Here is an 11,582-nt window from a genome sequence, read left to right as displayed (position 1 = left end):
CACGGCACCAGCCCCGCAACCCACTTTTTAAAACAAGTGATACTTTTGAAAAGATAAAAACAAATGCCTAATAAGCGTATTTAGTGATGTTGCTTATCATTAGTCATTAGGTAAATGCAAATTAAAGTCTATGATATAATACTTCCTATCTACAGAATGGCTATAATAAAATGATAGACCATAAAAGTATTTGGAATATGGATAAACTGAAATCCATGTACTGCTGCTGAGAGAGTAAAATGGTACAGCCACTTTGGAAATTGGTGGGCACTTTATTTAAATTTTTAAAAGTAACATGTATCTCAACAGCTCCACTCTCCAGGAAAAATAAAAACCTGTGTCCTCGTAGAGAGTTGTATATGAGTGTTCATGTGTACCTTATTCTTAAGAACCCCAAAGTGGTAACATAGCAAATGTCCACAAACTGATAAATGCTAAAGAAATACGATGCAACATGAACAACAATAGAAAAGAACAAAAGATGATACAAGCTACATGGATGAAACTTAAAAACATTTTGCTAACTCAAAGAGGCCAGAACCACCCCCCCCCCAAAAAAAAAAAAAACACATAATAGATGTTTCTGTTTTCATGAAATGACCTGAAATGGTAAATTTAGAGGCAATAAACAGACTGTGGCATCTGATGCTGTAAATGGAAGTGGGAATTAGCTTTAATCGATCACAAGGGATCTCTGATAAACTGAAATGTATTAAAGTTTCATTGTGTTCATAGTTGCACAATGTTAGTAATTTACTAAGAATCATTAAGTTGTACATTTGAAACAGGTGACTTTCATGCTTTGTATTACACTGCAATAAAACTACACCAGTGATTAATGTGGAGAACTGCTGTAAGGCATCACATCAAACTAGGTAAGAGGGGCCAGCACTGTGGCACATTGGGTTAAGCTGCCACCTGTAATGTGGGCATTCCATGTGGGTGCCAGTCCCTCCCCTGGTTGCTCCAATTCCTCTCTAGTTCCATGCTAATGGCCTGGGAAAGCATTTGACGATGGTCCTAGTGTTTGGGTCCCTGACACCCACATGGGAGACCTGAAAGAAACTCCTGGCTCCTGGCTTCAGCCTGGCCCAGCCCTGGATGTTGTGACCATCTGAGGAGTAAACCAGCAAATGAAAGATATTTTTTCTTTCTTTCTCTCTCTCTCTCTTTTCCCTCTCTCTCCTTCTGTAACTCTGATTTTCAAATAAATAAATACATCTTTTTAAAAAAATGTGAGTAAGAGAATCTAGCTTATCTTCTGTCTTCCAGTTTCTCTTGCAAAATTGCATTCTCTATCTTAAGATAGGGCCCTTGTATCCAGGTGGCAAGAAATTACTAAAATTGAATCTGAGGAGAGAAAAGGTTACACCACAAAATAAATTTGGGGATAGAGACTTCTTATATGTAAATTGAAAACAGGACTAACAGACAGACTGACTCAATGTATTTAAATAACCATACCACATGCATTAACCAAGCAGCTATTGAAAACATTTGCAGAAAGATTCCATCCTCCTTTTCAGCATGTGCACAATCTTAGCTTGAACTAAGACATTCTCTAGGGAATTGAGGGATACAGCCGCTGAGTAGCCTGGAGTGTCACAGATCAATGTTTTCTAAACATTAGCACGAATTACAGTTGCCTAGGAGGGATTGTTAAAACTTAGATTACTGGACTCTACCTACAGAGTTTCTGATTTAATAGAGCTGAGATGGTGCCCATGAATTTGCATTTCTAACAAGTTCCCAGATAATGCTGATGCTACTAGTTAATGAAACACATTTTGAAAAATTTGTACATAGTGTCGACATTACCTACAGCCTGTGTTCATGGGTTCAATGGTTTTATCTCAGATTTTAAAACATCAGATCAGCGCGGTGCGCCGGACGCAGCGCGCCTACCGCGGCGGCCATTGGAGGGTGAACCAATGGCAAAGGAAGACCTTTCTCTCTGTCTCTCTCTCACTGTCCACTCTGCCTGTCAAAAATTTAAAAAAAAAAATTAAAACAATAATTCATTTGAGTGAGCAAAGAGGGAAGACTGAGGATTTAAAGGCTAAGGTATGGCTTCACTAGAAAAAGGATATATATATTTTACTACAAATGACAAGAAATTCAAAGCTTTATTGAAATAGATCTTGCAGATTTTGTCTGATTCAGTATAAAACGGGTAACTGTAATAAATTCCACTTACAAATGGAATAGTGAGTAAAAGTAAAATGAAGAGATAAAATTCAATGAACCTGTTAAAACAAAGGATTGTTCCATACATAATAAAACTCAAATATTTTTGAATATTAAATTACTTTGTCCTTTAAAAAGGAAATTGAATTTCAGACACTATAAATGAAACTACCTTCCCCTCTCTACATTATAGTACAGCTATTTGTAGGTCAACCAGTAACATTTGTTCCTGTTTGCTCGTGGTTTTATCTACTTTGCCCATTAGCTTTGGTTTTCAACTGATTTAGAAGCAGGAATATGTCTGTGGCTATTATAATTATTACATATTACATAATCTTGAAAGCTGAAGTAAAATTTATGTTCAGAATTATCTAGTTTTAGAGAGTGGCAAATGGGCAACAATAGAGACACCACCTAAATGTTTTTATTCTAAATGTTGTGCAACCATATTGTGAATATGACTTGAATGTCTGGTATTATTATTATCTTGGGATAAAGAGTATGATAATCTCTTAATAATACTGTTGAGCACTCCCCTTTAACAAAGTTACTCAAGTACTAATATGAATGTTTTATAAATGTTGGTGATCATCTGTTCTTCAGCAGTCATATGCCTTCCCTAATTACCATTGGGACCTGGTAAGTTGACAGATGGTATCTAAATCCACATATTAGGTCAATTATCCATACGTATTTACTTCTTCCATTCATGGGCAGTGTAAAAACAGAAATAATGAAACAGGTAATATTTCAGAACTGTTTTCCAATTCAAGCCTCATGTAGTACCCAATAAAGGCTATTCGCAGAAACATTTTTGACTCAAAAACTTTTTCTAAAAATAATGGATTATTCAACAATAAGACAGGATTTGGCAGAAGTATGGAGATGCTTTTTAAAAGGTAAAACTTTTAAATTTTAAGATGGAGACAGTGTCTGGTGCAGTGGTTAAGTCACCACTTGAAACAACCTCATTCAAATCAGCTACCCCACTTCAGATCCAGCTTCCTGCTAATTACACACCTGGAGGTCACAGATGATGTTTCAAGTACTTGACATTGCCACCCACATGGGAGACCTGGATTGAATTCCAGGTTCTTGAGTTCCGCATGGCCCAGCCCTTGCTATTGCAGACATCTGGGAAGTGAACAGCAGATGGAAGATCTCTCTCCATCTTTCTCTCTCTCTCTTTCTCTCTCTCTCTCTTTCTCTGTCTTTTAATAGTAGAAAGTAAACTTAAAAACATTTCACATGATGCACAGATCCAACGTATGTAATGTATAGCATGGGTGGTGGTGAATGTGTTAACTGATTTTATTGTGGTAACCATTACACACGAATATCAAATCACCACATTGTACACCTTGAATATATGCAATCTTTGTCAATTGCAGTTCAAACAAAAGGGATTTTTCCCCTTGATAAATTTTGGCTGGTGCCCAGAAACAGTTAAATCTTGATATTTAATCATGTAAGTGAACTCAAGAAATCTAAATGTAACTTTTTATAAGAAAGGAAAACATCAAATGATATAACAAAGATATGTAACCATTACTATTAATAATGCCCATAATTTACTGCTTTTTCAGTGGCAGGAATATATAAATACCTGAACTATATAATCTTCATAAATTATCTCATTTAATTTTCACAACATTGGAAATAGGGATAATAACTCCATTTTACAGATGAGAAAAAAGATTTTAAAAATGATAAAACTTGCCATTGCTGGGTAACTATAAAGTATCAAACTAGAATTAAAAAGAAGATAGGAAATAGGTCATATTTTAATAGCCTAACTCCTTTATGTTATAAATAATATGGAACCCAAATTTGGTTAGCCCTGAGGAAAGCACACACTCTAGAATATAATACGCATTTCTCAAATTTTAACAAGAAATAAACATAAAAGCTTTTATATTACTGTTGCATTTCCATTATTCTGTTTTGATCCTTAATTGCAACACTTTAAACAAGAAACATATTTAACAGAAGTAATACCAAAATAATGTGTAGACCAATAAAGAGATATCCTCCAGCTTATGGATATTACAAGAGATTCATTCATTTAGCATATATGTTTTCCAAGTTGACATGCATGTCGAGAAAGGTGTTGGATATTAGGAATAACGACATGATGATAATGTGGACTCTCGCTAGGCACCCCTCTCCCTTTAAGATCACAGAAGGAACATGCAGAGTAATAAAATTAAAAATGGTTTGTTCTTGTTAATACAAATGTTGAAACTGTAGTGCATGAAATGGTAGATCTCCCCACCCTCACACTCTCATGTTTCCATGTCCTAGCCTCTAGAACCCACAAATGTGACTTTATTTAAACAAAAAGAAGTTTTTGAAGACCTAATTAAATTAAGGATCTCAAAATTAGATCATGCTGGATTATCTAGCCCTAAATTCAATAACAAATCCTTAAACATAATTATATGAGAGTCATAAGAAGATGTGACACAGAAAAGATAATACACACAGAAGAGAAGGCCACTTGAAGATGGAGGCAGAGGATTGGAAATATGCAGCCACAGCGAACTCTTGAAGCTGCCTGCAGCTGGAATAGACAAGAAAGGAGTCTCCCTCCAGAGCTTAGAGGGAACATGGCCCTGCTGACACTTCGATTTGAACCTCCAAACCTTTCTTTTGTTTTAAGCCATAAAGTTATAATAACTTGTTACAACAGTCGTAAAAAACTAATATAAGAACATATGTAATATGGATTTTCTTAGCCCTAGAGGAAGAAGTATTCTAAGCAACAACGTTTGGAAAGATCTGTCATTAAGTTCCTTCTGTCAATGATGTAAATAGCATTAGAAACTGACCTTTCCTACATTAAACAACTAAGAGTTAAAATTTCCAAAACAAGAAATCCCTCATTTATCTTTTCCATGAAATAGAGATTCAAAGTTTTAAGTTCTAAAGTCTGCAATTATGAAAGATGCTATATTTCTAAGAGTTATTATAGTAATGCATAATGGTTTAATAATCTATTTAATGCTTCAGTAGCTCTTCTATATTTGGAATCAAATAATTAGCTATCAGAAATATGAGAATTCATAAGAAACTATTATTTGTAATTTTTAAGATTACAACATGAATGTAGCAGAAATAAAAGCATTAATGCTATATAAATGTGGGTTTGCTGGGCAAACCAGCTTCTTCCACCTTCATCATCTTTATCATTGTAATCATCATCCAAAGAGTTGTCTTTCTTTACTAAAAATCCAAAATCATAGATGGGTTTAAAATACCAACAGACAAATACTATTTACTTTTAAGGGAAAAAATGAAGGATTATAAATAAACTCAAATGGATCATTTGTAAACATTTAAATACCAGGAATTAAAATCACTTATGTTAGTACTGAAAATTCAGGTCATGGGACTTGAAAGGTACATCTAGGGCAGGGCAGTAGCCTCATTTCATAGATAAGATCACTACCGAATTGAGGAATGAATTACCCAATGTGTACAGTTTATGGAAAAACTGGTATCTGAAATATGATATCACCTGCTTAGTCAATACTATTTCCAAGATGCTTTTTCCGTGTGTCTATCTAAATAATGCACTGATACCTATGTAATCAAGATAGAAGGTTTATTGCAAGCATTGGATTGGGGGAAAGAGTCTAGATTTTCCTTCTGTTGTAAGGAATATTAACAAACAGATAATTATATTTCCCATGAAATAGTACCCCAAATTATATCTAGTGATCCTGAATATCTGACAGTTATTCTGTTGGCTTAAAATATTATTCCCCATAAAGATATTTTCTAATTAAATGTTTCTAAATTCCTACCCATTAAAATCCCATAAGAATGCTGCCAATCAAAAGCTCTGGTCTCTTGCCAGGCTATTAGGTGACTATTTATTTGTACTACAAAACCTTTTCAAGGTTATGATTCTTTTTTATACTTTGCCAAAGGTAAAAGTTACAATTCTAGGAATATTCTTTAGATGAAAATATTCTTAAACTACACTTATTAGACTGTAAACATTGTATTCATCAGTGGAAACTATTGGGCTTTCCTCATGCAAGGACTAGTGCCGAATAAATTATAAAAAATAAATTACTTTTCATGGTTCCATTTACATGATACATTCAAAATAGTCAAATTTATAGAATCAGAGAATTGTGTGGTGGTTGTCAGAGGCTGAGAGGAGGAGAAAATGGGGAATTGTCAATGGGTTTAACATTTCTGTTACACAAGATGGAATACATTTTAGGCATGATATTATGCACTTACAAATAAGAAGACATCTCATATTGTTATCATAAAAAATGCTTGGAAATCGTTTTGAGGGGATGAATATATTTAGTACTTTTGTTGCAGTGATGATATCACACATGTATGGCTATGTCCAAGTTCATAAAAATGTATTTTTTATAAATGAGAGAGATTTTTCATTTATCAGTTATATCTCAATAAACCAATGAAATGAATTTCTCTTTTTTTATTTGGAAAAAGGGGTGATGATTGGTAAATGTTTGAAACATACCTTGCAGATGGTTAAATATCACATAACTAAATGCCTAACTTAACCTTCTCCTCTTTAAAAATCTTGATGACATTATGTTCCCTTCTCCACTAGGTAATATGCTTCATGAAGACTCCATTATCTTTAGCAAAGGGTCATTAGGTGTGACCTTACGACATAATATTGACCAATGAGATGCAAGGTGAAGTTTGCTATTGGGCTCTGAAAAGATTTCTGACTCCCTTAAAGAGGCACATAGAAAGAGACTGGCTCTTTTCCCATTGAATGTGGTGGTGTAAAGTTGTCTTTCCACAACAGTAGCAGCCATTTTGGTGCCCTGATAGGATCTAATCTCAGGAGAAAACTGATAACGCAGATGGAGGAGGGGATAGATGGAAAGAACCCTGAGACCTTCATAACACAGTTGATCTGCCAAATTTACCACCTGCAAAGTTGAGATACCCAGGGTTTCTTGTTTTGTCAGAAAACATATGCCTTTATTTTCTGTTGCAGCCTGAAGCATTCTAGTAAGTGTCCAGAAGGAGACGACTGGGAAGAGTAGGCAGAAATGTCACATGGCCTAACACAGATGATTACTCTTACCTTTTTCTTTTTATGTTTAACACATCTCAGGTGTCTCTCATTCTCTAGACATCAAGTCTTCCTGATTTCTCATCAATTTAGAGTTACTGAATGCAGATTATTTGCCTTTTTTGTGTTTATAGCTGAAAATACATAGATGGAAATTATAATTAAAATGGCTGTTCCAAAGAAAGACATTCCATAAAAATGTAGATTCTTACCCTCTAAACAGAAAAAAGAGATACATTTCACTAAGGAAAGTATAGAGACATATTTGCATAGTAATATGTAGGAGACAATTATTTAAATATTTTAGACTCACACAGTTCTTAATTCTTGCCATATTTTTATCTAACAATTATCTCCAATTAATATATAGGCCAGTACCTTACTGTTAGATTTTATATATATATATAGATATACATTTTAATATATAAATTTATATATATAAATATATATAGATTTTAATATATAAAATATGTTATATATATATGAACAGGGAGACATTTATACATATGATTTTCTGATATATGGTAGACCTGATGCTTGAAGTTTATATCTATTTCTGCAACAAACAAGTGACCTAGCTTTTTAACTTTTGCTACTTCTACTAGTTTCAAAGCTTGAGGTTTCACATTTAGATTTTTAACTGATTTTGAGTTGATTTTTGTACATGATGAGAAAGATGTCGAGTTTCATTCTTCCACATGTGAATACCTACCTTCCCCAACAATATTAATTAAGAATATTCCCTTTTTCCCAATGCATGCTCTTAGCACTTTTGCCAAAAATAAGTTGATTACAGATGTAATAATTTAGTTGTAGGGTCTATATTGTATTCCACTGGTCTGTGAATCTGATTTTATGCCATGCAATTATGTTTAATTACCATAGCTTTGTAATATATTTTAAAGTTTGGTAGTGTAATGGCTCCTGATTTATTCTTCTGCCCACAGTCACTTTGGCTATTCGGGATCTTTTGTGGTTCAATACGAATTTTAGTATTTTTTTTTTTACTTCTTTGAAAAATATCATTGAAATATAGTATACACGTTTTAATTATATTGATTCGTCCAATCAATAAACATGTGACCTACCATATAATCTATCTTGAAAAAGGCTCCATGCGCTATTGAAAAAATATATATTTGCAACATTATATCCAGGAATGTTAGACCCAGACAATCTATGATGCAATTTAACTCTGCAGTTTCTTTACTGGTTTTCCATTTAGATGATCTTTCCATTTCTGAGAGTGAAGTGTTAATGTCCCCTACTATTGTATTGGAGTCTATCTCCAGTGTTTTATATATTTGGTGTTCCCATATTGGGCATACATATAACTACAAATGTTATTTTCTTTTTGCTTGATGAAATACTTACTCATTATATAATGATTTTTCTGGTCTCTTTTTTACTGCATTAATATAATAAATGTTAGCCATTAAGAATATGGCTACTTTTGTTTACTTTGTATACATTCAATAACTCTGTATCTTTTAACTGGAAATTTAGCACAGTGACACTTAAGGTAATTACTGATAATACAGGGTCTTACTACTGCCATTGTGACACTTGTTTTGTCTTTTTATTGTATTTCCTGTTTCTCCCTCTCTCACAATCTTTCTTTGTAGTTTACTGACTTTTCCTAATAGTATACTTTGATTCCTTCCTTATTAATTTTGGTAAGTCATTTATAGGTTTTTGTTTTGTAGTTATCATGAGACTTACAAAAAAACTTCTTTTAGTGGTAACAATGTGCTTTGAAATGATAATATTGATTATAAAAACATGGAAGAGACAATGAGATACAAATTCTGGGGCTGGTACTATAGCGTAATGGGCTAAGCCTCTGCCTGTGGTGCCGGATTCCTATATGGGCACCAGTTCATATCCTGGCTGCTCCTCTTCCGAATCATCTCTCTCTTTTATGGTCTGGGGAAGCAGAAGAAGATGGCCAAGTGCTTGGGTCCCTGCACCCACGTGGGAGACTTGGAAGAAGCTCCTGGATGCCAGGCCGTTGCAGCCACCTGGGAAGTCAACCAGCAGATGGAAGATCTTTCTCTCTGTCTCTCCCTCTCTCTGTCTGTAACTCTACCTCTCAAATAAATAAATTAAACATTTTGCAATTTTGCTTTGTACTCCATGTACTGTTGAGAAGAATGTATATTTACAACTTTTGAACAGTCCAATCTATAATGCACTTAATTTTACCTTTTACTTCTTTCTTTATCTCCTGTCTCTTAACCATGTGGTGTAATAACTACAATTTTTAAAAAATTCTTCACAGTAAAGCTATTGATAGTTTACATATCATGTTTGTAACAGAGCGTTATTGATTTATATACTTACTCTAGTTACTAGTGAGATTTCTACCTCAGAAATTTTATTATTTGTTAACATCTTTTCTTACAGTTGGAAGAACTTCATTTAGCATTTCTTTTCATACAGGTCTGATAGTGATGAGATTTCTCAGTTTTTGTTTGAGAATCTCTTTTGTCTCTCTCTAACTAATAAGCATATTGATAAGTGTATTGACCCCAATAAATAAGTAGATAAATAGTGTGATAAAATCCCTGGTGTGTGAGCAATAAAAATCTTCATTGTGAAGGCCGTCTTGTGTCCTTGTGTTCCTTTCTTCCCCATGACTGACAAGTTGTAAGTTGCACTTTGCTACCGTCTAGCTGCGTGACAGTGAAAGCACTCATGACACCCCTCCATTCTCTCTCTCCCTCTCCATCTTCCTGTCTTTCCCTCTCTCTTCCACTCTCTCCCCATACCCAGATGTCCTCATATCTCTCTGAATCTTAGAAAAGTAAATTTTTTATAAAGAGTATAAGGATATGCTAGACAAGCAGACACGAACCATGTCCTGGAGGGTGTTGTACAACCGAGTTAAGAGTTTAGATTTAATTCTAACTTTATTGAGAAGCTATTATAGTTACTTAAATGCTAGAGTGAGATTGCTTTGAACTAAAAATTCATATTTGTTCAATTCTATCAATATTGTTTGCAAGATCTATTTTCATAATAATGCTAGAAAGATGTAGTTTATTGATTTAAAGATAGATAAGAATTGCACCGCTGGTGGGGGGAGGTGTCATTTTTATAACACAAGGCAATTTTAGGGGAAAAAAGGGGAGGTGGTTATTGGGATGGATTTAAAGCCCATTTATGGAACCGGCACTGTGGCATAGCAGGTAAAGCTTCCACCTGCACTGCCAGCATCCCATGAGTGCCAATTTGAGTCCTGGCTGCTCTACTTCTGATCCAGCTCTCTGCTATGACCTGGAAAGCAGTAGAAGATGGCCCAAGTCCTTGGGCCCCTGCACCCATGTGGGAGACCCAGAAGAAGCTCCTGGCTCCTGGCTTCAGTTTGGCACAGCTCCAGCCATTGCAGCCAGTTGGGGAGTGAACCAGAGGGTGGAAGCCCTCTCTCTCTCCCTCTCTCTCCCTCTCTCTCTCTTTTTCTGCCTCTCCTTCTGTCTGTGTGTAACTCTAACTTTCAAATAAATAAATAATTTTTTTAAAAGGCCTACTTATCCATTTGGGAAGAACTATTGGTATACTTAAGAATGAATTTAGTCAGTCTTCCAATGAAATATAATTTTCTAGAAACCAAAAATAAAAAAATATATATATCTTCTGTTTAGGTGTGTGCTCATATTTGAGTTGCATTTACTTCCTATCAATCAAATACTATGGGTGTGGAGAGGGATGGAAATATAGAAACTTGTGTCCATATGAATATGTAATTTATTATAAACTTGTATTGACATGTAAGAAAAAAAGATTGCCAATAGGAAACTAGAAATGCTGACAGTAAACTAGAAACTGCTGGTAGACTGAGCAGTAGATGAAGCTTAAGAAGGGCTTGAAAAATTAGATATCCAAAAATTTTAAACTTTTAAAACAACAGGATCCTCTTACTCTCCAGGATAGGCTAAAAGCTACAAACTCTGATATCCTGAACTCAAGATAGCAATCAAGATAAAATGAGTGGGGCCAGCACTGTGGTGTGGTGGGTTAAAGCTGCAGCCTGCAGCGCCATCAGCCCATATAGGTAGGTGCTGGTTAGAGTCTTGGCTGCTCAACTTCCAATCCAACTCCATACTAAAGCACCTGGGAAAGCATCTGGGGGATGTCACAAGTCCTTGGGCCCCTGCAGCCACTTGTGAAACCTGGAAGAAGCTCCTGGGTTCTGGCTTCACATTGGCTAAGCTCTGGCTGTTGTAGCCATCTGGGAAGTAAACCAGCAGATGGAAGACCTTTCTCTCTCTCTCTCTCTCTCTCTCTCTCTCTGTGTCTTCCTCTCTCTTTCGAA

Source organism: Lepus europaeus, chromosome 4 (genome assembly GCF_033115175.1).
Source record: "Lepus europaeus isolate LE1 chromosome 4, mLepTim1.pri, whole genome shotgun sequence".
Lineage (NCBI taxonomy): Eukaryota > Metazoa > Chordata > Mammalia > Lagomorpha > Leporidae > Lepus > Lepus europaeus.
Note: the sequence above shows the minus strand (reverse complement) of the source record.